Here is a 21,162-nt window from a genome sequence, read left to right on the forward strand (position 1 = left end):
TGTGTTAAAAATAACGTTCAAAATATAAAACATTCTCGTGCATTTTAATCCATCCATCTGTTTTCTACCGCACCTGTTCAAGGTTGCGGGTGGCTCAGCCAATCCCAGCTGTCCTTCGGGGTACAGGAGGGTCGCATTAATGGTAAGAAGTATTTGATTTATTATTGGCTAGCTTCAGAATACCAATGTTATTAAAAAGAATAAAAGACTTATTATACTCTAAAAATGTTGGTCTTACTTTAAAATGCACGCATTTAGTTGTATTCAGTGTTAAAAAAATATTACATGGCTCTCACGGAAATACATTTTACAATATTTGGCTTTCATGGCTCTCTCAGTCAAAAAGGTTCCCGACCCCTGGTTTAGAAAATTCAGGCAATAAATAGATTTGCCTCATAACATCAATCAATTCTAATCAATTGCCCATGCATTTGATTAGAATATTATATACTTTTTTTTACAAATACTGTAAAAATAACTGTAAATTTTGCTGGCAGCTCAGTCGCCGGAATTTTATACAAAAATGTACGCAGTTTATTTTTTTTTACAGCATTTAATGTAAATGGAAAAACGTACCACAATTTTAAAAGGTAAAATGCTGGTGACTGAGCTGCCAGTTTTGTTTTGTTTTACCGTAAAATATATAGTCATTTTTACTAGAGATGTCCGATAATGACTTTTTTGCCGATATCCGATATTCCGATATTGCCCAACTCTTACCGAATCCGATATCAACCGATACCGATATATACAGTCTTGAAATTAACACATTATTATGCCTAATTTTGTTGTAATGCCTCGCTGGATGCATTAAACAATGTAACAAGGATTTCCAAAATAAATCAACTCAAGTTATGGAAAAAAATGCCAACATGGCACTGCCATATTTATTATTGAAGTCACAAAGTGCATTATTTTTTTAACATGCCTCAAAACAGCAGCTTGGAATTTGGGACATGCTCTCCCTGAGAGAGCATGAGGAGGTTGAGGTGGGCGGGGTTGGGGGGGGGGGGGGGCTGGTTGGTAGCGAGGGGTGTATATTGTAGCGTCCCAGAAGAGTTAGTGCTGCAAGGGGTTCTGGGTATTTGTTCTGTTGTGTTTATGTTGTGTTACGGTGCGGATGTTCTCCAGAAATGTGTTTGTCATTCTTGTTTGGTGTGGGTTCACAGTGTGGCGCATATTTTTAACAGTGTTAAAGTTGTTTATACGGCCACCCTCAGTGTGACCTGTATGGCTGTTGACCAAGTATGCGTCGCATGCAATTGTGTTTGTGAAAAGACAATAGATATTGTGTGACTGGGCTGGCACGCAAATGCAGTGCCTTTTGTCTGGGTGGAAATCGGGAGAAATTCGGGAGAAATTTGGGAAAATGGCTGCCCCGGGAGATTTTTGGGAGGGGCACTGAAATTTGGGAGTCTCCCGGGAAAATCGGGAGGGTTGGCAAGTATGACTGGGAGACGCAACTGCTCTGTACTTCTCTCTACATCCGTGTACCACTCTGTACAGCGGCGTTTTAAAAAGTCATAAATTTTACTTTTTGAAACCGATACCGATAATTTCCGATATTACATTTTAAAGCATTTATCGGCCGATAATATCGGCAGTCCGATATTATCGGACATCTCTCATTTTTACCGAGTATAATTTCATGAATAACTTGCTTTAATATCATAATGCAAACCAATATTGGAGTATTTATTCTTATTTTAACAAAAAAACCTTTCAATGTATGATTAGAATATATTAAATGTATTTGTAAAGTAAAAAAATATGCAATTGTATGCAGTACAAACTTTGTCAAGTAGTTTATTGATGCATATTGTTTCCAGGCTTTCGTGGCCCACATCTGGCCCCCGGGCCTTGAGTTTGACACCTGTGAACTACAGAGTCAACAAGTGACGATGTCATGGAAGCTAACCCAGGCAGGTTTCGTGATAAAAACACCGTTGCACTCACGCAGTGTATTAATAACACGACAAGACTGAGTCACCAACGCGTGGGATCCTTTGTTGAATCTTTCATGAAAGTATGCACAAGTCGTGTCAAACTTCAGTGTTTGAACTGCTTTTTTAAATAGCACAAGATGTGAGGATATTTTGATAGACACCTCTGGTCAACTTGGTTTAGCTTTCTCTCTTGCCTTTTATGGCCTTTGTGCAACATAGATAGGACAAAGTCAAATCACGTTGAGGGACGAGTATTGTTTACATTTTAACCGAGGCGAGCAGAGATGGGTACATTCCGTCAGCACTACCCGGTACCAATCAATCTAAAATCAAACGGTGTCGATACCTTTGTTGCACGTGACGTCACGTCCAGTTTTGAACTTGGCACCGGCTCGAGCACTTTGCCGGGAAACAAGCAGTCAAGTAACTCGAAATGGACTCAGCCGAAGTGCTTCAACGTAATGTTGCAATTTTCCCTGCCAACAAAATAAGAATAAGGCACACACAAGGACAAAACCCAAAACCAGTGAAGTTGGCACGTTGTGTAATCCGTAAATAAAAACAGAATACAATGATTTGCAAATTCTTTTCAACTTATATTCAATTAAATAGACTGCAAAGACAAGATATTTCATGTTCGAACTGAAAAACTAAATTTTTTTTGCAAATAATCATCAACTTAGAATTTAATGGCAGCAACACATTGCAAAAAAGTTGGCACGGGGGCATGTTCACCACTGTGTTACATGGCCTTTCCTTTTAACAATACTCAGTAAACGTTTGGGAACTGAGGAGATCAATTTTTGAAGCTTTTCAGGTGGAATTCTTTCCCATTCTTGCTTGATGTTCAGCTTAAGTTGTACAACAGTCCGAGGTCTCCATTGTCGTATTTTAGGCTTCATAATACGCCACACATTTTCAATGGGAGACAGGTCTGGACTACAGGCAGGCCAGTCTAGTACCCGCACTCTTCTACTACAAAGCCACGCTGTTGTAACACATGCAGAAAGTGGTTTAGCGTTGTTTTGCTGAAATAAGCAGGGGCGTCCATGATAACATTGCTTGGATGGCAACATATGTTGCTTCAAAACCTGTATGTACCGTTCAGCATTAATGGCGCCTTCACAGATGTGTAAGTTACCCATGCCTTAGGTACTTATACACACCCATACCATCACAGGTGCTGGCTTTTGAACTTTGCGCCTATAAGAATCCGGATGGTTCTTTTCCTTTTTGGTCCGGAGGACACAACGTCCACAGTTTCCAAAAACAATTTGAAATGTGGACTCGTCAGACCACAAAACACTTTTACACTTTGCATCAGTCCATCTTAGATGAGCTCATGCCCAGCGAAGCCGACGGCATTTCTGGGTGTTGTTGATAAATGGCTTTCACTTTGCATAGTAGAGTTTTAACTTCCACTTACAGATGTAGCGACGAACTGTAGTTACTGACAGTGGTTTTCTGAAGTGTTCCTGAGCCCATGTGGTGATATCCTTTACACACTGATGTCCCTTTTTGATACAGTACCGCCTGAGGGATCGAAGGTCACAGGTTTTGCCGCTTACATGCAGTGATTTCTCCAGATTCTCATAACCTTTTGATGATATTACAGACCGTAGATGGTGAAATCCCTAAATTCCTTGTACAAACGTAACAGCTGGTTGAGATATGTTGTTCTTAAACTGTTTGACAATTTGCTCACGCATTTGTTCACAAAGTGGTGACCCTCGCCCCATCCTTGTTTGTGAATGACTGAGCATTTCATGGAAGCTGCTTTTATACCCAATAATGGCACCAACCTGTTCCCAATTAGCCTGTTCACCTGTGGGATGTTCCAAATAAGTGTTTGATGAGCATTCCTCAACTTTATCAGTCTTTTTTGCCACTTGTGCCAGCTTATTTGAAACCTGTTGCAGGCATCAAATTCCAAATGAGCAAATTTTTGCAAAAAATAACAAAGTTGTCCCTTTATTCAATTGAATATAGGTTGAGAAGGATTTGCAAATCATTGTATTTTGTGTTTATTTACAATTTACACAATGTGCCAACTTCACTGGTTTTGGGGTTTGTACATCAATCCTCCCTTTTTCTAAATGTGCTAGCTCAATGCTAATTTACATTGGATTTGCCATAGACATGCTAATTAGCATTAGCAATTTGCAGTGTTAAGAAAATGACTTTTAAAACGTAATCAATTACAGTTATTTTCCCCAAAAAGTAATTGAATTACTAACGGAATTATACCTTAATAGATGTAATTATTACTGTGAAAAGTAATTCACACTTTACTTTTTTTTAAACTTTCACATATCTGGTGTATGCAGTTGAGATATGTTAAATGAGATTAAAAAAAATGTGCGCGAGTGTGTTCCTTTAAAAGACGGGGCCTGTTGCCAAGTGACGTCAGCGAGGGCGTGCTAATTGGCTGTTTTAGCCCAGCATTGGTCGTCTGCGGACTGGAAAGAGATTGTTGACAGCAGCACCTGTGGAATATTTTTACTGATGGTTAATAAAGCGATTGAGATTGTGTCAATGGCTTTGTCCATAAACAAGGTATTGTGTAATTATATTTGATGATGGTGGTCACTTTATTGAATGTTCATTATTCCCCCGTAGTAGTAGTAGCGAATGTTTGTGTGTGCGTAATTTATTAGATTACTCGTTACCAGAAAAACTAACAGCGCTTGCAATGAAAACTACAACAAAGATGCACGTTAAAATCAAACATCTAGTGTGTCATAAGTACAATATTTCAAGTTAAAACACTTTGTCGAGATCCACAAAAGAAAAGACTGGCACAGTCAACTTAGTGGCAAATACTACTTCCTGGTTAACTCAGTGCTTCTCCAGTATTTTCTGCTACGGTCAATTTAGTCAATTTACTACTGCCATCTAACCTCTTCGAATTGCAACTGCATGCAAAGTATACTTCATAATAAAGTACAGTACAGTACTTGCAAATGAGACACAGAAGTGTAAGAAAACAAGATAACAATTAGACAGCACAGCTCAGTGTTAAATGTTAAATACATTTTTGATTGGCGTTTATTAATTTATTAACACACAAAAGTACTGAAAATTGGTTATTTTGATTCCCTAGATACTAGTACCAAACTTTAACACTTTAAAAACGGTGTTGGTGCTTAAACGGTGCCCGAGCTGGTAGTTACAAATTGAAGAAAAAATTTAAATTTGTCAAATTAAAGTTGAAAAGAATAGTCATTTTAATACTGCAATTATATTTAAAATGATAAGTACTAAATACATTAAAAATAAGTAATGAAAATCCACAACACATTGTCACAATTATTGAAAGAATATGGGACATAGAGAATGCGCAAAAGAACGACTTTCATATCGAAACTCATAGTTCCGGGGGTTTGTGAATGCAACCTCACTCACCCGAACTGTCATTGGTGCATAATGAGGAAGTACTGCGATGTTTCGGCTACTGGCAAGCGCTGCGGTTCTATTGGTGTTATTATGAGTGCAGCTTTTTGCCGTTTTCAGGTCAGCAAGAAAGTTTAAAAAGAGCTACATTACTTGCAAGACGCTACTTAATTGACATACTTTTTATGTATGAATAATCAAAACGGTTTAAAGTGGAAAACCTGCACGTTGTGTGTTCATTGAGGACAACACAGCCAAAACAACAACAGCGAACTACAGTGTTTGTAGAACCTTTTCAGCAAAGTGAATATTTATGTTGTAGTATCCAACAGAACTGCATACCGGTAATCTACAATCAAATGTGAAACTTCCGCTGCGATACCGATATTGGAGCCTTGAGTATTGGCCGATACAGATATTATTCTGATACGATATCAGCGCGAATCATAGCACATACTCGTGTTATTTTGTAGTGTGGAATGTTATAATAGGCTTGATCAACTACATATTACTCAGAAAACAATGTTAGGTATGAAAAACGCGAACCTTATTACACATAGGTAGGTCGGTAGGTCTTTATTGTCATTGCACAAGTACACCAAAACGTTGTTTTCAGCACAAACCCATTCAAGATAAGACAAAAAAACAGTGTACAGGGTTACAGAACAGGAACGCTGATGGGTCGCCACAAGGTGCCCCGTAAAAGATGGGAAAAAAGGTCAACGCTGGGGGAGAATGAGTAAAAAAATACAATCTCGACTGGGCTCCTAAGGGGGCCCAGACTGGAGTGGGAAAAAAAACTCCATAGCAAAGCACATATACAGTACATATTACAACATACAACTCAAGACTTGCAACAGAGGGGAGAGAGTGGGGGCTACGGTGGCTGGCTGCAGCTCTTCAGGCGCTGCCCAGCCGTCCATCACCCCTAAGGGATTCGCATCAAGGGCCTTGGATGGGGGTTGATGTGTGTGTGTGGCCTATATTTTTTGTGGATGCATGTGTGTGTGTGTGTAAACCTGCCGCGTGTTCTTGTCAGTCAGTCCAAAGTCATTTATGCTTTTGAAGTGGAGTGTTCATTTGTTTTTGGTGACACCTAGTGGTCACAATTATTTATTAAATCAAGCTCATGATGTAAGTTGAATGATGCGGACACGTTTGTTACTGGATACTTTTTCCACACTCTTCTGGCTTACTTTTTATGTGTAATACACATCTATAATTATTTGATACTTGTTTATACTGACAAATCTAGTGTTGCAGACTGCAATAGTGTTCACTTAAGGACACTTATGATGTATGTTTAGCTTGTGTGCTAGTGTGTGCTTAGCTGTTGTGTAGCAGCGAGCTCCTAGTAGCCCATAGCTTACCGGGTAAATGCCCTCTTTAAAATACCAGAAAAGACCAACCCTGTGTGCTTATTGGAGGACTTTAGTTGTTAACTGTTTGTCCAACTTTGCTAAAGTAAAAGTGCTGCTTGTATCGGAGATTATTAAATGCAAGCCGATGTAATTTTTTTTGCTGATTAAAGTTAAAGTTAAAGTACCAATGATTGTCACACACACACTAGGTGTGGCGAAATTTGTCCTCTGCATTTGACACATCCCTTTGTTCACCCCCTGGGAGGTGAGGGGAGCAGTGGGCAGCAGCGGTGACGCGCCCGGGAATCATTTTTGGTTAACTTGCACTTACAGATGTAGCGACTAACTGTAGTTACTGACAGTGGGTTTCTGAAGTGTTCCTGAGCCCATGTGGTGATATCCTTTACACACCGATGTCGCTTGTTGATCCAGTACAGCCTGAGTGATCGAAGGTCACGGGCTTAGCTGCTTACGTGCAGTGATTTCTCCAGATTCTCTTAACCCTTTGATGATATTACGGACCGTAGATGGTGAAATCCCTAAATTCCTTGCAATAGCTGGTTGAGAAAGGTTTATTTTAAACTGTTCAACAATTTGCTCATGCATTTGTTGACAAAGTGGTGACCCTCGCCCCATCCTTGTTTGTGAATGACTGAGCATTTCATGGAATCTACTTTTATACCCAATCATGGCACCCACCTGTTCCCAATTTGCCTGTTCACCTGTGGGATGTTCCAAATAAGTGTTTGATGAGCATTCCTCAACTTTATCAGTATTTATTGCCACCTTTCCCAACTTATTTGTCACGTGTTGCTGGCATCAAACTCCAAAGTTAATGATTATTTGCAAAAGATATTGGACCAATATCAATATCGGATTGAGGCATTCCTACTCTTAAGTGTATTTTTAGTTCACATGACTGCAAGTATTGCACACAAACACACACCCCAACGGTGCTTTTATTCAGCCGACCAATGCACCACATGGTGGCGTTGTTGTGAAATTGACTTAACCTTTCTCACATGGCTTAATGTGCTTTATAAACGTCTCACTGTGCCACATTCAAAAAGCACAAGAGAGTACTAAACAAACTGTACCGAATGTGTACACCATATATCTTTGTTTTATTTTGGTCTGAACACAGCCGTCTGCCTCCTACTGCCTCCAAACCATCCTCGTACCAGAAGCTCAGCTTTATTTCTAGACAGGCAGATAAATTAACTCCCCTGCAGGTCGCCTTCTTTTCTTCAAGCTTTCAAAAAGCCGGCGCGCCACACTATCTTCTACTTTTCTTGTCCTCAAAGGCGACATCTTTAGGGGGGAACACCATGCGGCGGTGACCCCTAGAGTGTCACCTTACCTTCAGCAAGCTTTTTGTCTTGGACTGGATGGCACGTGTGGAGAAACAGGTGCACCTTCAAAGTGTGGACCCCAGGAGAAACACGGGCACGACTGTCGAGTCAATGAAGCAACTGAAGTGTGAAGAACTGAGATGTAAAGTCAGATCTTTCATGTTTCAAGCTGGATAGAGATTTTCATTCTTCTCAGGACTGCAAGAGCTTGTCCAGGCTAACTCTTCTACTCCTGAACTGCTTTTGACTGTTTTGCTTGTGCTATTTTCCTTCTGACAAACACATCACATGGAGGCGCTGTTATTAAACCAAATAAGTCGGATGCGTAATAAATGGTAGAAATGTACCCATATATATATATATATATATATATATATATATATATATATATATATATATATATATATATATATATATATATATATATATATATATATATAACACACATGTACATATATACAGTATATGCATGTATACACATTAATTTGACACATTATTAATTTATTTATACACACACACACATATATATATACATATATATATATAAATATATATGCATATATACACATTCATTTTACACATTATTAATTTATTTATACACATATATATATATATATATATATATATATATATATATATATATATATATATATATATATGTGCATATATGCACATTAATTTTACACATTATTAATTTATTTATACACATATATATATATATATATATATATATATATATGTGTGTATGAATAAATTAATAATGTGTAAAATTAATGTGTATATATTTATAATTTTACACATTATTAATGTATGTATACACACACACATATATATATGTGTGTGTATGTGTGTATACATAAATTAATAATGTGTAAAATTAATGTGTATATATGCACATACTGTATATATATGTACATGTGTGGAATATATATATACACACATATATATATATATATATATATATATATATATATATATATATATATATATATATATATATATATATATATATATATATATATATATATAAATATAAACACACACACACATGTACATATATACAGTATATGCATGTATACACATTAATTTTACACATTATTAATTTATTCATACACACATATATATATATGAATATATATATGCATATAAACACATTAATTTGACACATTAATTTATTTATACACACACATATATATATATATATATATATATATATATATTATATATATATATATATGTGTGTGTGTAAATAAATTAATAATGTGTAAAATTATATACATGCATATATATATTCATATATATATATATATATGTATATATATATATATATATATATGTGTCTGTATGAATAAATTAATAATGTGTAAAATTAATGTGTATATATTTATAATTTTACACATTATTAATGTATGTATACACACACACACACACACACACACACATATATATATATATATATATATATATATATATATATATATATATATATATATATATATATATATATATATATATATATGTGTGTGTGTGTGTGTGTGTGTGTATGTGTGTATACATACATTAATAATGTGTAAAATTAATGTTTATATATGCACATACTGTATATATGTATCAATCAATCAATCAATCTTTATTTATATAGCCCTAAATCACAAGTGTCTCAAAGGGCTGCACAAGCCACAACGACATCCTCGGTACAAAGCCCACATAAGGGCAAGGAAAAACTCACCCCAGTGGGACGTCGATGTGAATGACTATGAGAAACCTTGGAGAGGACCGCATATGTGGGTAACCCCCCCCCCCCCCCCCCCCCCCCCTAGGGGAGACCGAAAGCAATGGATGTCGAGTGGGTCTGACATAATATTGTGAGAGTCCAGTCCATAGTGGATCCAACATAATAGTAAGAGTCCAGTCCATAGTGGGGCCAGCAGGACACCATCCCGAGCGGAGACGGGTCAGCAGCGCAGAGATGTTCCCAGCCGATGCACAGGCGAGCGGTCCACCCCGGGTCCCGACTCTGGACAGCCAGCCGGACCTGTGCCCCCCCCCCCCCCCCTCAAGGAAAAGGGGAGCAGAGGAGAAAAGAAAAGAAACGGCAGATCAACTGGTCTAACAGGGGGGCTATTTAAAGGCTAGAGTATACAAATGAGTTTTAAGATGGGACTTAAATGCTTCTACTGAGGTAGCATCTCTAATTGTTACCGGGAGGGCATTCCATAGTACTGGAGCCCGAATAGAAAACGCTCTATAGCCTGCAGACTTTTTTTGGGCTCTGGGAATCACTAATAAGCCGGAGTTCTTTGAACGCAAATTTCTTGCCGGGACATATGGTACAATGCAATCGACAAGATAGGACGGAGCTAGACCGTGTAGTATTTTATACGTAAGTAGTAAAACCTTAAAGTCACATCTTAAGTGCACAGGAAGCCAGTGCAGGTGAGCCAGTATAGGCGTAATATGATCAAACTTTCTTGTTCTTGTCAAAAGTCTAGCAGCCGCATTTTGTACCAATTGTAATCTTTTAATGCTAGACATAGGGAGACCCGAAAATAATACGTTACAGTAGTCGAGACGAGACGTAACGAACGCATGAATAATGATCTCAGCGTCGCTAGTGGATAAAATAGAACGAATTTTAGCGATATTGAGGAGATGAAAGAAGGCCGTTTTAGTAACACTCTTAATGTGTGACTCAAAGGAGAGAGTTGGGTCGAAAATAATACCCAGATTCTTTACTGATTCGCCTTGTGTAATTGTTTGGTTGTCAAATGTTAAGGTGGTATTATTAAATAAATGTCGGTGTTTAGCAGGACCGATAATCAGCATTTCCGTTTTCTTGGCGTTGAGTTGCAAGAAGTTAGCGGACATCCATTGTTTAATTTCATTAAGACACGCCTCCAGCTGACTACAATCCGGCGTGTTGGTCAGCTTTAGGGGCATGTAGAGTTGGGTGTCATCAACATAACAATGAAAGCTAACACCGTATTTGCGTATGATGTCGCCTAGCGGCAGCATGTAAATACTAAAGAGTGCAGGACCAAGAACCGAACCATGAGGAACTCCGCACGTTACCTTAACATAGTCCGAGGTCACATTATTATGGGAGACGCATTGCATCCTGTCAGTAAGATAAGAGTTAAACCACGACAAAGCTAAGTCTGACATACCAATACGTGTTTTGATACGCTCTAATAAAATATTATGATCGACGGTATCGAAAGCAGCGCTAAGATCAAGAAGCAGCAACATAGATGACGCATCAGAATCCATCGTTAGCAGTAGATCATTAGTCATTTTTGCGAGGGCTGTCTCCGTAGAGTGATTTGCCCTGAAACCGGATTGAAAAGGTTCACAGAGATTGTTAGACACTAAGTGTTCATTTAGCTGCTGTGTGACAATTTTTTCGAGGATTTTCGAAATAAAGGGAAGGTGGGACACCGGTCGGTAGTTTACCATGAGGTCAGGATCCAGGTTAGGTCTTTTGAGCAGAGGATGAATAACCGCTTTCTTGAATGCTAGGGGAACAGTGCCAGAGGAAAGTGATAAGTTTATAATATTTAGCACTGATGGACCTAATAATACAAAAAGCTCCTTGATAAGTTTCCCAGGAAGTGGGTCAAGTAAACATGTTGTTTGTTTTATCCCACTTACACGCTGTAATAGTTCCTCTAATGTTATTTCATCAAAAAGAGAGAGACTATTTTGTATTGCATAACCGTCGTAGATACAGTTGTATCTGTGTTCATAGAACCCAGTTGTAGCTGGGATGCGTTGTCTTTAATCTCCTTTCTAATGAGTTCAATTTTCTTATTAAAGAAATTCATAAAGTCATCTGCCGAGTGGGTGGAGCTATTGGGAGGAGTCCCTTGTTGGGTTAGCGATGCTACTGTACTAAACAAAAATTTAGGGTCGTTTTTGTTGAGGCGGATGAGATTTGAGTAATATTTAGCTTTAGCTAAGGTAAGCATGCGTTTATACGATATTAAACTATCACTCCATGCTTGATGGAAAACCTCAAGCTTGGTCGCGCGCCATTTGCGTTCCAACTTTCTACATGATAATTTATGAGCTCTGATTTCTTCTGTAAACCATGGGGTGCGCCTTTTAGGGGCCCTTTTTTGTTTTAGCGGTGCTATACTATCAATGGTTTTGCGCAGGGCATTGTCAAAGTTGTTAGTGAGGTTATCAATAGAGCCGACATAATTTGGGAATGGTGCCATTACCGAAGGCAGTAGGTCAGCAAGAGTCATCGTTGTGGCAGCATTAATGTTGCGGCTGCTATAGCAGTTATTATTATTATTAGTTTGTTGACAATGAGTCAGAACTTCGAATTTTATAAGGTAATGATCGGACGTTACTTTAGTATACGGGAGTACCATAACTTTGGAGGTGGTGACACCCCTGACCAGCACTAGATCTATCGTATTGCCGTTGCGATGCGTAGGTTCATTTATTATTTGTGTAAGACCACAGCTATCAATTATAGTCTGGAGCGCCACGCACTGAGGGTCCGATGGAGTATTCATATGGATATTAAAGTCCCCCATTATGATTATATTGTCTGCGTGCGTCACTAGATCAGCAACGAACTCTGAGAATTCATTAATAAAGTCCGAGTAGGGCCCTGGGGGGCGGTAGATAACAGCCATATCGAGAGGCAGCGGTGCGACAGACCTCATAGTAAGCACCTCAAACGATTTGTATTTATTAGTACATGTGTGGAATGTATATATATACACACACACATATATATATATATATATATATACACACACACACACACACACATATATATATATATATATATATATATATATATATATATATATATATATATATATATATATATATATATATATATATATATATATATATATATATATGTGTGTGTGTATAAATAAATTAATAATGTGTAAAATCAATGTGTATATATTTATAATTTTGCACATTATTAATGTATGTATACACACACACACATATACAGTGGGGCAAAAAAGTATTTAGTCAGCCACCAATTGTGCAAGTTCTCCCACTTAAAATGAGGACAGAGGTCTGTAATTTTCATCATAGGTACACTTCAACTGTGAGAGACAGAATGTGAAAAAAAAAAACCAGAAATTCACATTGTAGGAATTTTAAAGAATTTATTTGTAAATTATGGTGGAAAATAAGTATTTGGTCACTTCAAACAAGGAAGATCTCTGGCTCTCACAGACCTGTAACTTCTTCTTTAAGAAGCTCTTCTGTCCTCCACTCGTTACCTGTATTAATGGCACCTATTTGAACTCGTTATCTGTATAAAAGACACCTGTCCACAGCTTCAAACAGTCAGACTCCAAACTCCACTATGGCCAAGACCAAAGAGCTGTCGAAGGACACCAGGAAAAGAATTGTAGACCTGCACCAGACTGTGAAGAGTGAATCTACAATAGGCAAGCAGCTTGGTGTGAAAAAATCAACTGTGGGAGCAATTATCAGAAAATGGAAGACATACAAGACCACTGATAATCTCCCTCGATCTGGGGCTCCACGCAAGATCTCATCCCGTGGGGTCAAAATGATCATGAGAACAGTGAGCAAAAATCCCAGAACCACACGGGGGGACCTGGTGAATGAACTGCAGAGAGCTGGGACCAAAGTAACAAAGGTTACCATCAGTAACACACTACGCCGACAGGGAATCAAATCCTGCAGTGCCAGACGTGTCCCCCTGCTTAAGCCAGTGCATGTCCAGGCCCGTCTGAAGTTTGCCAGAGAGCACATGGATGATACAGCAGAGGATTGGGAGAATGTCATGTGGTCAGATGAAACCAAAATAGAACTTTTTGGTATAAACTCAACTCGTCGTGTTTGGAGGAAGAAGAATACTGAGTTGCATCCCAAGAACACCACACCTACTGTGAAGCATGGGGGTGGAAACCTCATGCTTTGGGGCTGTTTTTCTGCTAAGGGGACAGGCCGACTGATCCGTGTTAAGGAAAGAATGAATGGGGCCATGTATCGTGAGATTTTGAGCCAAAACCTCCTTCCATCAGTGAGAGCTTTGAAGATGAAACGTGGCTGGGTCTTCCAGCATGACAATGATCCCAAACACACCGCCCGGGCAACGAAGGAGTGGCTCCGTAAGAAGCATTTGAAAGTCCTGGAGTGGCCTAGCCAGTCTCCAGACCTCAACCCCATAGAAAATCTGTGGAGGGAGTTGAAAGTCCGTGTTGCTCGGCGACAGCCCCAAAACATCACTGCTCTCGAGAAGAGGAATGGGCCAAAATACCAGCTACTGTGTGTGCAAACCTGGTAAAGACCTATAGTAATCGTTTGACCTCTGTTATTGCCAACAAAGGTTATATTACAAAGTATTGAGTTGAATTTTTGTTATTGACCAAATACTTATTTTCCACCATAATTTACAAATAAATTCTTTAAAAATCCTACAATTGAGAATTCCTGGATTTTTTTTCACATTCTGTCTCTCACAGTTGAAGTGTACCTATGATGAAAATTACAGACCTCTGTCCTCATTTTAAGTGGGAGAACTTGCACAATTGGTGGCTGACTAAATACTTTTTTGCCCCACTGTATATATATATATATATATATATATATATATATATATATATATATATATATATATATATATATATATATATACAGGGGTCACCAACCTTTTCTCTATTAATCTTCATATGTCTTACTTGTATTTTATTCTTTATCTCTACACATGGTTCTTACTATTTTACAAGTTTTATTATTTTCATTTTCCAACGTTCCATATTAGCCATCTGCTTCAGGGGTTATCGGCCGTGCTTGTGGGGGCGCTTTTGTGCCAGCGTCCTGGTGGCCATGATCTGATGACCTCCTGGTGCACATGTCTCCTCTGTACTCAGACATGCAATCATTGGTCCATATAGTTGCATAGGTGTGTATGTTGTGTGTGTGTGTGTGTTTGTGTTTGGTATCTGTGTCCGTGCGTACGTATGTGATAATGGGGGAAATGGGTCACCGGTGTATTGTTTTTAACTTTGTAAAGCACTTTGCGTTGCATTTCTTTCATGTATGAAAAGCGCTTTATAAATAAAGTTTGATTGATTGATTAGTCAATCAATGATGATTATAAAACTGTATAAATACATCTGTATTGCATGTATACTGGCATGTCTTTCGAAGCAGTAGGGGGCGCCAAAAATGGGCATTATGACAGATAAATTGTGGTGCGTACTCACAATACCGTTCTTCACACTCCGATCCCAATATGGTAAACATCACTGGTGCATGTGCAAATATGGTGCAGGCTATGCAGAGCATTGATTACACCAAACGGAGCGACACGGTCTGTACCTGCAGCGCTCTCTTTGAACGTGAGGGATTATCGTTCAGCTCTGCACAACACCGCAGACAGGAAGCTGTTAAAGACAAGGACCAACACTGCGTCCTGACCTCTGACCCTTACATCCTGACCTCTCCTGCTATCTGACATGGGTCCTCCGCTACATGAAAGCTGTCCTGTTGACTCACCACAGCTAATTTAGAGTTCCGGTTGAACCCCCCCCCCACCCCCATGACCACTGTGAGGACAGACAGTCAACATGTCGGCCTCTGGACTTGTGAAGGGGAAACTTCAGAGCAGCTTGTTTGCCTCGACTCAAAGGACGAGAAGCAAACACTTAACACTTCCACCATTGGGAATACACACGCTTCTATGGACCAGACCCCAACTCCATCTCTTGCAAGCTAAGCTAGAATGGTGCTGGGTCTGGGAGGACACCTGGCATGGCAACAGGAGTTCAGAACACTCGGGGAGAGAGAGATTCTCGCATTTTATCAGAACTATTTCAGGTCACGTACGCAGATATGTTTTCTGAAACGTGGCCTAGTGGTTAGAGTGTCCGCCCTGAGATCGGTAGGTTGTGAGTTCAAACCCCAGCCGAGTCATACCAAAGACTATAATAATGGGACCCATTACCTCCCTGCTTGGCACTCAGCATCAAGGGTTGGAATTGCGGGTTAAATCACCAAAAATGATTCCCGGGCGCGGCCCAGGTGGTGATCAAGGGCGATGGGTCAAATGCAGAGAATAATTTCACCACACCTAGTGTGTGTGTGACAATCATTGGTACTTTTTAACTTTTTGGCCTTATACACCTTTTTTTTACCTAAAAACATAGCTTTGGAAAACTGTATCTTCCGCATTTGGCTTCTTTAAATTGTACAACACATTCCATTTGCTGAGCGCTGGCTCCCTCACATGTCCCTGATTGGCAATCAGCACACACCTGTCCCTGGTTGCCAATAAGCTCTGCGTAGCTTAACCAATGCTTCCTGCCCACTTCTCCACCGCACTATTTCCGCTTTGTTTTCCCTAATAAAACAGTTTTACTTGCACTTCGCCTGCGGACTCTGCATCCGGGTGTCCAGCTCTACAGAACGTAACACCTACTTTGATTCAAACAACCTTAATATTGAACTTTGACAACAAATTTTATTTGATCTTAATTTTTAGGACAATGTATTTTATGACTGAAATAATCTTTTACCAAAGCCAAGGCCATGGTCATGTGCCGAGTGGTTATTGCTCTAAAAAAAACTGCAGAGATTCTCAAACTCTGGTACCATATGTGGGCTCCATTTTGTCGTACGCCAAAGAATCACTTGATTAAAGTACAGTGTTTTATTGTCCTACATACTGTTCAAACTGTGGGTAATGTTGCAGTGGCCGAAAATATAAAATATACTTAATGGAAATAAAACCTCCGCCTTGTTTTTAATGAATACTTGGGCCTACCATGCTACTGTATTTTAATGTTGGTTATTATAGTAGTACTTGGCGAACCACGTTTTTTCTGAGGTGGTACTTGGCCAGTGTCTGCAACTTTATCCAGATCTTCACCGAGTTTTAAACCTTTTTACATACCTTCCGTACTCTATCAAAACAAAATAACAGTGGCCTTTGTTCTTGGCGGTTGTGAAAATAGCATTTTTAGTGCAGCGTGGCCGCCATGTTTGTTTGCTTCCTATATACCAGGGGTCGGCAACCCAAAATGTTGAAATAGCCATATTGGACCGAAAAAACAGCAACAAAAAAAATCTGTCTGGAGTAGCAAAAAATTTAAAGCCTTTATAATGAAGGCAACACATGATGTAAGTGTCTATATTAGCTATAATAGCCTACTATCAAAATGACTATGTGTCGCAGGCTGAAGCAAATCTTTGTTGACAGAAATGTTGAAATGTAATATTTATTCTACACATTTTTACAACATTCGAAATCATTAGTAAAATGGAGGCTTCTCAGAGGGTGAGAAAACTCCTGTAAATGACTGTCTTAGAATGGCCAAAAGGTATAGATGTGTGTGTCCAAGTTAAAGGAAACGACAGGCTGTCTTCTTCGAATGGATTTATAACAATCTTTGGCAACGTTTGCTGTGGTCTGGAACAACATGGCACACATACAACTATCAGAAATGCAGCCAATATTACATACAGAAAATGTGTCATGAGACATGCAAATATGAATTGAATTAAGACAACTTAAAGGACATTAAATGAACTCAAATATACCTACAAACGAGGCATGATGATGCAATATGTACATACAGCAAGCCTAAATAGCACGTTAGCATCGATTAGCTTGCAGTCATGCACTGACCAAATATGGCTGATCAATAACATCAACAAAACTCACCTTTGTGTATGCACAGCATTAAAAGTTTGGTGGACAAAATGAGACAAAAAAGGAGTGGCATAAAACACGTCTTAGAAAGTCGGAGAAAGTTGTACATGTAAACAAACTACGGTGAGTTCAAGGACCGCCAAAATTAATCCGGATTTTTAGTCAAAAAAAATCCTGACATTTTGACAGAAATAATCCTGATTTTTTGACAGAAATAATCCCGAGTTTTTGACAGAAAAAAATCCTGATTTTTTAACAGAGAAAAATCCCGACTTTTTGACAGAAAAAAATCCAGTTTTTTTTAAAAATCCAGACATTTTGACAGAAAAAATCCAGACATTTTGACAGAAAGAAATCCTGACTTTTTGACTGAAAAAAATCCCGACTTTGTGACAGAAAAAATCCCCACTTTTTGACAGAAAAAAAATCCAGATTTTGTGACAGAAAATATCCCGACATTTTGACAGAAAAAAATGCAGACTTTTTGACAGAAAAAAAATCCCGATTTTTTATCAGAGAAAAATGACGACTTTTTGACAGAACAAATCCCGACTTTTTAACAGAAAAAATCCCAACATTTTGACAAAGAATCCTGACTTTTTGACAGAAAACATCCCGACATTTTGAGAGAAAACATCTCGAAATTTTTACAGAAAAAATCCCGACTTTTTGGCGGAAAAAATTCCGACATTTTGACAGAAAAATCCCGTTTTTTTTACAGAAAAAATTCCGATTTTGACAGAAAAAAATCCCGTCTTTTTGACAGAAAAAATCTAGCTTTTGTGACAGAAAAAAAATCCCAATTTTTTGACAAAAGAAATCTGTTTTAACAGAGAAAAATGCTGGGTTTGGACAAAAAAAATTCAGACTTTTTGATGGAAAAAATGACGACTTTGTGACAGACAGAAAAAATGCAGATTTTTTGATAGAAAAAATGCAGACTTTGTGACAGACAGAAAAAAATCCAGACTTTTTAACAGAAAAAAATCCCGACTTTTTAGCAGAGAAAAATCCCGACATTTTGACAGAAAACATCCCGACTTTTTGACAGAAAAAATCACGACTTTGTGACAGAAAAAAATCCAGACTTTTAACAGAAAAAATCCCGACATTTTGACAGAAAGAATCCCAATTTTTTGACAGAAATAATCCCGATTTTTTGACTGAAAAAATCCTGACTTTTTGACAGAAAACATCCTGACTTTTTAACAGAAAACATCCCGACTTTTTCACAAAATTAGGACAAAACGGCGGTCGTCAAATAGTCTCTAATCACTGAAGCATGTTTAATATAAACAGTGTGATGTCCAACAATTAGGGAGGTTTGTATCATGTTTGTCCACATACAGAAACCATATTAAAACAAAATATTTAAAAATACTTTTACCTCATATTTTCATACATTTTTGAAAAAGCTCCAGAATTCTAGAGCCGCGGGTTGCCGACCTGCGCTGTATACTGATTCTTCCTACTAAGGTGCCGTGTTGAGTCCTTCGACAAGTCCAAGAGAGGCCGACTTCCCAGTGTGCCACCTGCCGCAGCCTAAGTAGGTTTTGGGTCATTACCTGCTCCTTTTCAAACATCATCAAACACGGGTTCTTTCAACATAGCGGGCGTTTGACCCTCTGGTTCACAGCGCCGCGTAATGGTCATTTATTTATGCCAGCTTCTTTTGATGGCGCCTAAAAATAGAGCACTCTGCTTCTTTTGACGTCGCCTCCTTTTATTTTTAGCCCCAAAAAATGAACCGAGCCGTCATTTATTTGTTGAGTCTTTGCGGTGATGTAAGGGGATTACTGTGTTATTGTGTCAGGCTTCGGAGGGGACTGGTTGGCCAAGGAAAGAGTCCAGAAATAACCCAAGTCCTGGACTAATTGTACATCTCCCTCTCCCCCCTTTTCAGCTGCACGCCAAGGTTCCTGACCTTATCATCCACCTCACTGGTTCCGGAAGAATCCTTTCCGCCCCCTGCGGCCAGCCAAGCCCCCCGGCCAATGGAGAGAGGCCAGCAGCAGACCATCGACTAACAGTCAAGCGCCACAAGCAGTTAGGAGTGATCCCAATTGGCTCAAACCGCCAGGTATGTACTGATCACCCCCGGCGTGGGCCCCGTGGCTCCTTAACAAAGCTTAGCCTCAAGGGCCCACAAGAAGCCGCAGCTCCCTCGGTGGGGCCTCCAGGAAACCCGCGTGTCCGAGCATTCGCGTTCCCTCTCCACGCACGCACACATTTGGCGCCTGCAGATGTGTGCGAGCATTGCGTGTCCCTCTGCAGCATTCCACCGTGGTTAGACAGCTCCGTGCCCGCGAGGGGGGCCACGGGGGCCTCTTGTCTGCGCAGTACTAATGCATTGCAGCCACCCTCCCCGCTCCCTCCCGCCCATCTATGGCGCACACACACATAGACAGACATATGCGCACAATATGGGGCTACATTGGGCTAATTATATAATTAATAAAAAGTTTAAAATGTTGTAATCAATCAGAAATATCAAGCAGTTGATAAATAAGCCATCACTTATTTATCAAATTACCCCTAACAAACTTCCAAGGTAACAAAGTACAGTAAAACTTCAATTTACAACCGGCTCGATTTGCGATCTTTTCGCTTTACAAACTTCAGGGTTCGTACACCTTTTCCATGGCCAAATTCAAGCACTTTTTAAGGACTTTTAAGATCAATTTTCCAGTTTTTCCAGTACCCTTCAAAAGGCGAAAACCTGTGTGAATCAACCCAAAGCCTTGTTGTTTGAGGTCACCAAATGCTGTCTGTAGGAAAAATCTGCTAAAACCTAAACCTAACATTGAAGCAGCCGTTATCATTAACTGAACGGGGCGTAGAAAATGAAGCAGTGTTTCTGTAGACCAGACCTGGGCAAATTAAGGCCCAGGGGCCAGCTTTTCAATCTGGCCCGCCGGACATTCCCAAATATTTTTTGTTAGATGTTTAAGATGGAAAGTGTAACTGCCATTATGATGTGCAGTGATGTTTTCTAATGACCGTACGTCTTGAACTATGCTAAGTATTTCAATGGTTGGAATCTGTCCTTTTGGATGATATACCAGTTACTATGGTAATCTAATTAGTTACTATGGTCATATAAGTAGTTACTATGGTAATCGACGTCACAGTAGCTCAGACGAGGCACCAAGCAGTGTGGGTGGGAAGCGTTTCCACAGACGCGGAAGGAGATTTTCATAACAAAAGTTCTAAAGCTTAGTGATGTATCAGATATATCAGATTGTAGGTTGGTTTATTTTGTACCCTTCGCGTTCATAATTCACTGTTTGTTGCATTTCACTTCATTGTAAAATATGTCGATCGAAAGGGGGTGTGACATTCATATTTTGTCAATATTCAGTGTTTTATCATTCATAGAAAAATGTAGAATTCCATTACGTTTTTTAAGGCGGTCTGTCATGACGTTTTTAGCATTCAATCAG

At 39.1% G+C, this 21,162-nt stretch overlaps 1 long non-coding RNA gene across 2 annotated transcripts in view; it reads left to right on the plus strand.

Moving 5' to 3' along the window:
- The window catches only part of LOC133615507 (uncharacterized), a 194,664-nt gene extending 174,871 nt beyond the window's left edge, over nt 1-19,793 (plus strand). For both annotated transcript variants that reach the window (XR_009816724.1, XR_012051082.1), the window contains one exon: nt 19,623-19,793. This is a non-coding gene — a long non-coding RNA (uncharacterized lncRNA). The remainder of the gene's footprint in view (nt 1-19,622) is intronic.
- Nucleotides 19,794-21,162: the final 1,369 nt, after the last annotated feature.

This window comes from Nerophis lumbriciformis, linkage group LG22, assembly GCF_033978685.3.
Source record: "Nerophis lumbriciformis linkage group LG22, RoL_Nlum_v2.1, whole genome shotgun sequence".
In the NCBI taxonomy this organism is placed as follows: Eukaryota; Metazoa; Chordata; class Actinopteri; order Syngnathiformes; family Syngnathidae; genus Nerophis; species Nerophis lumbriciformis.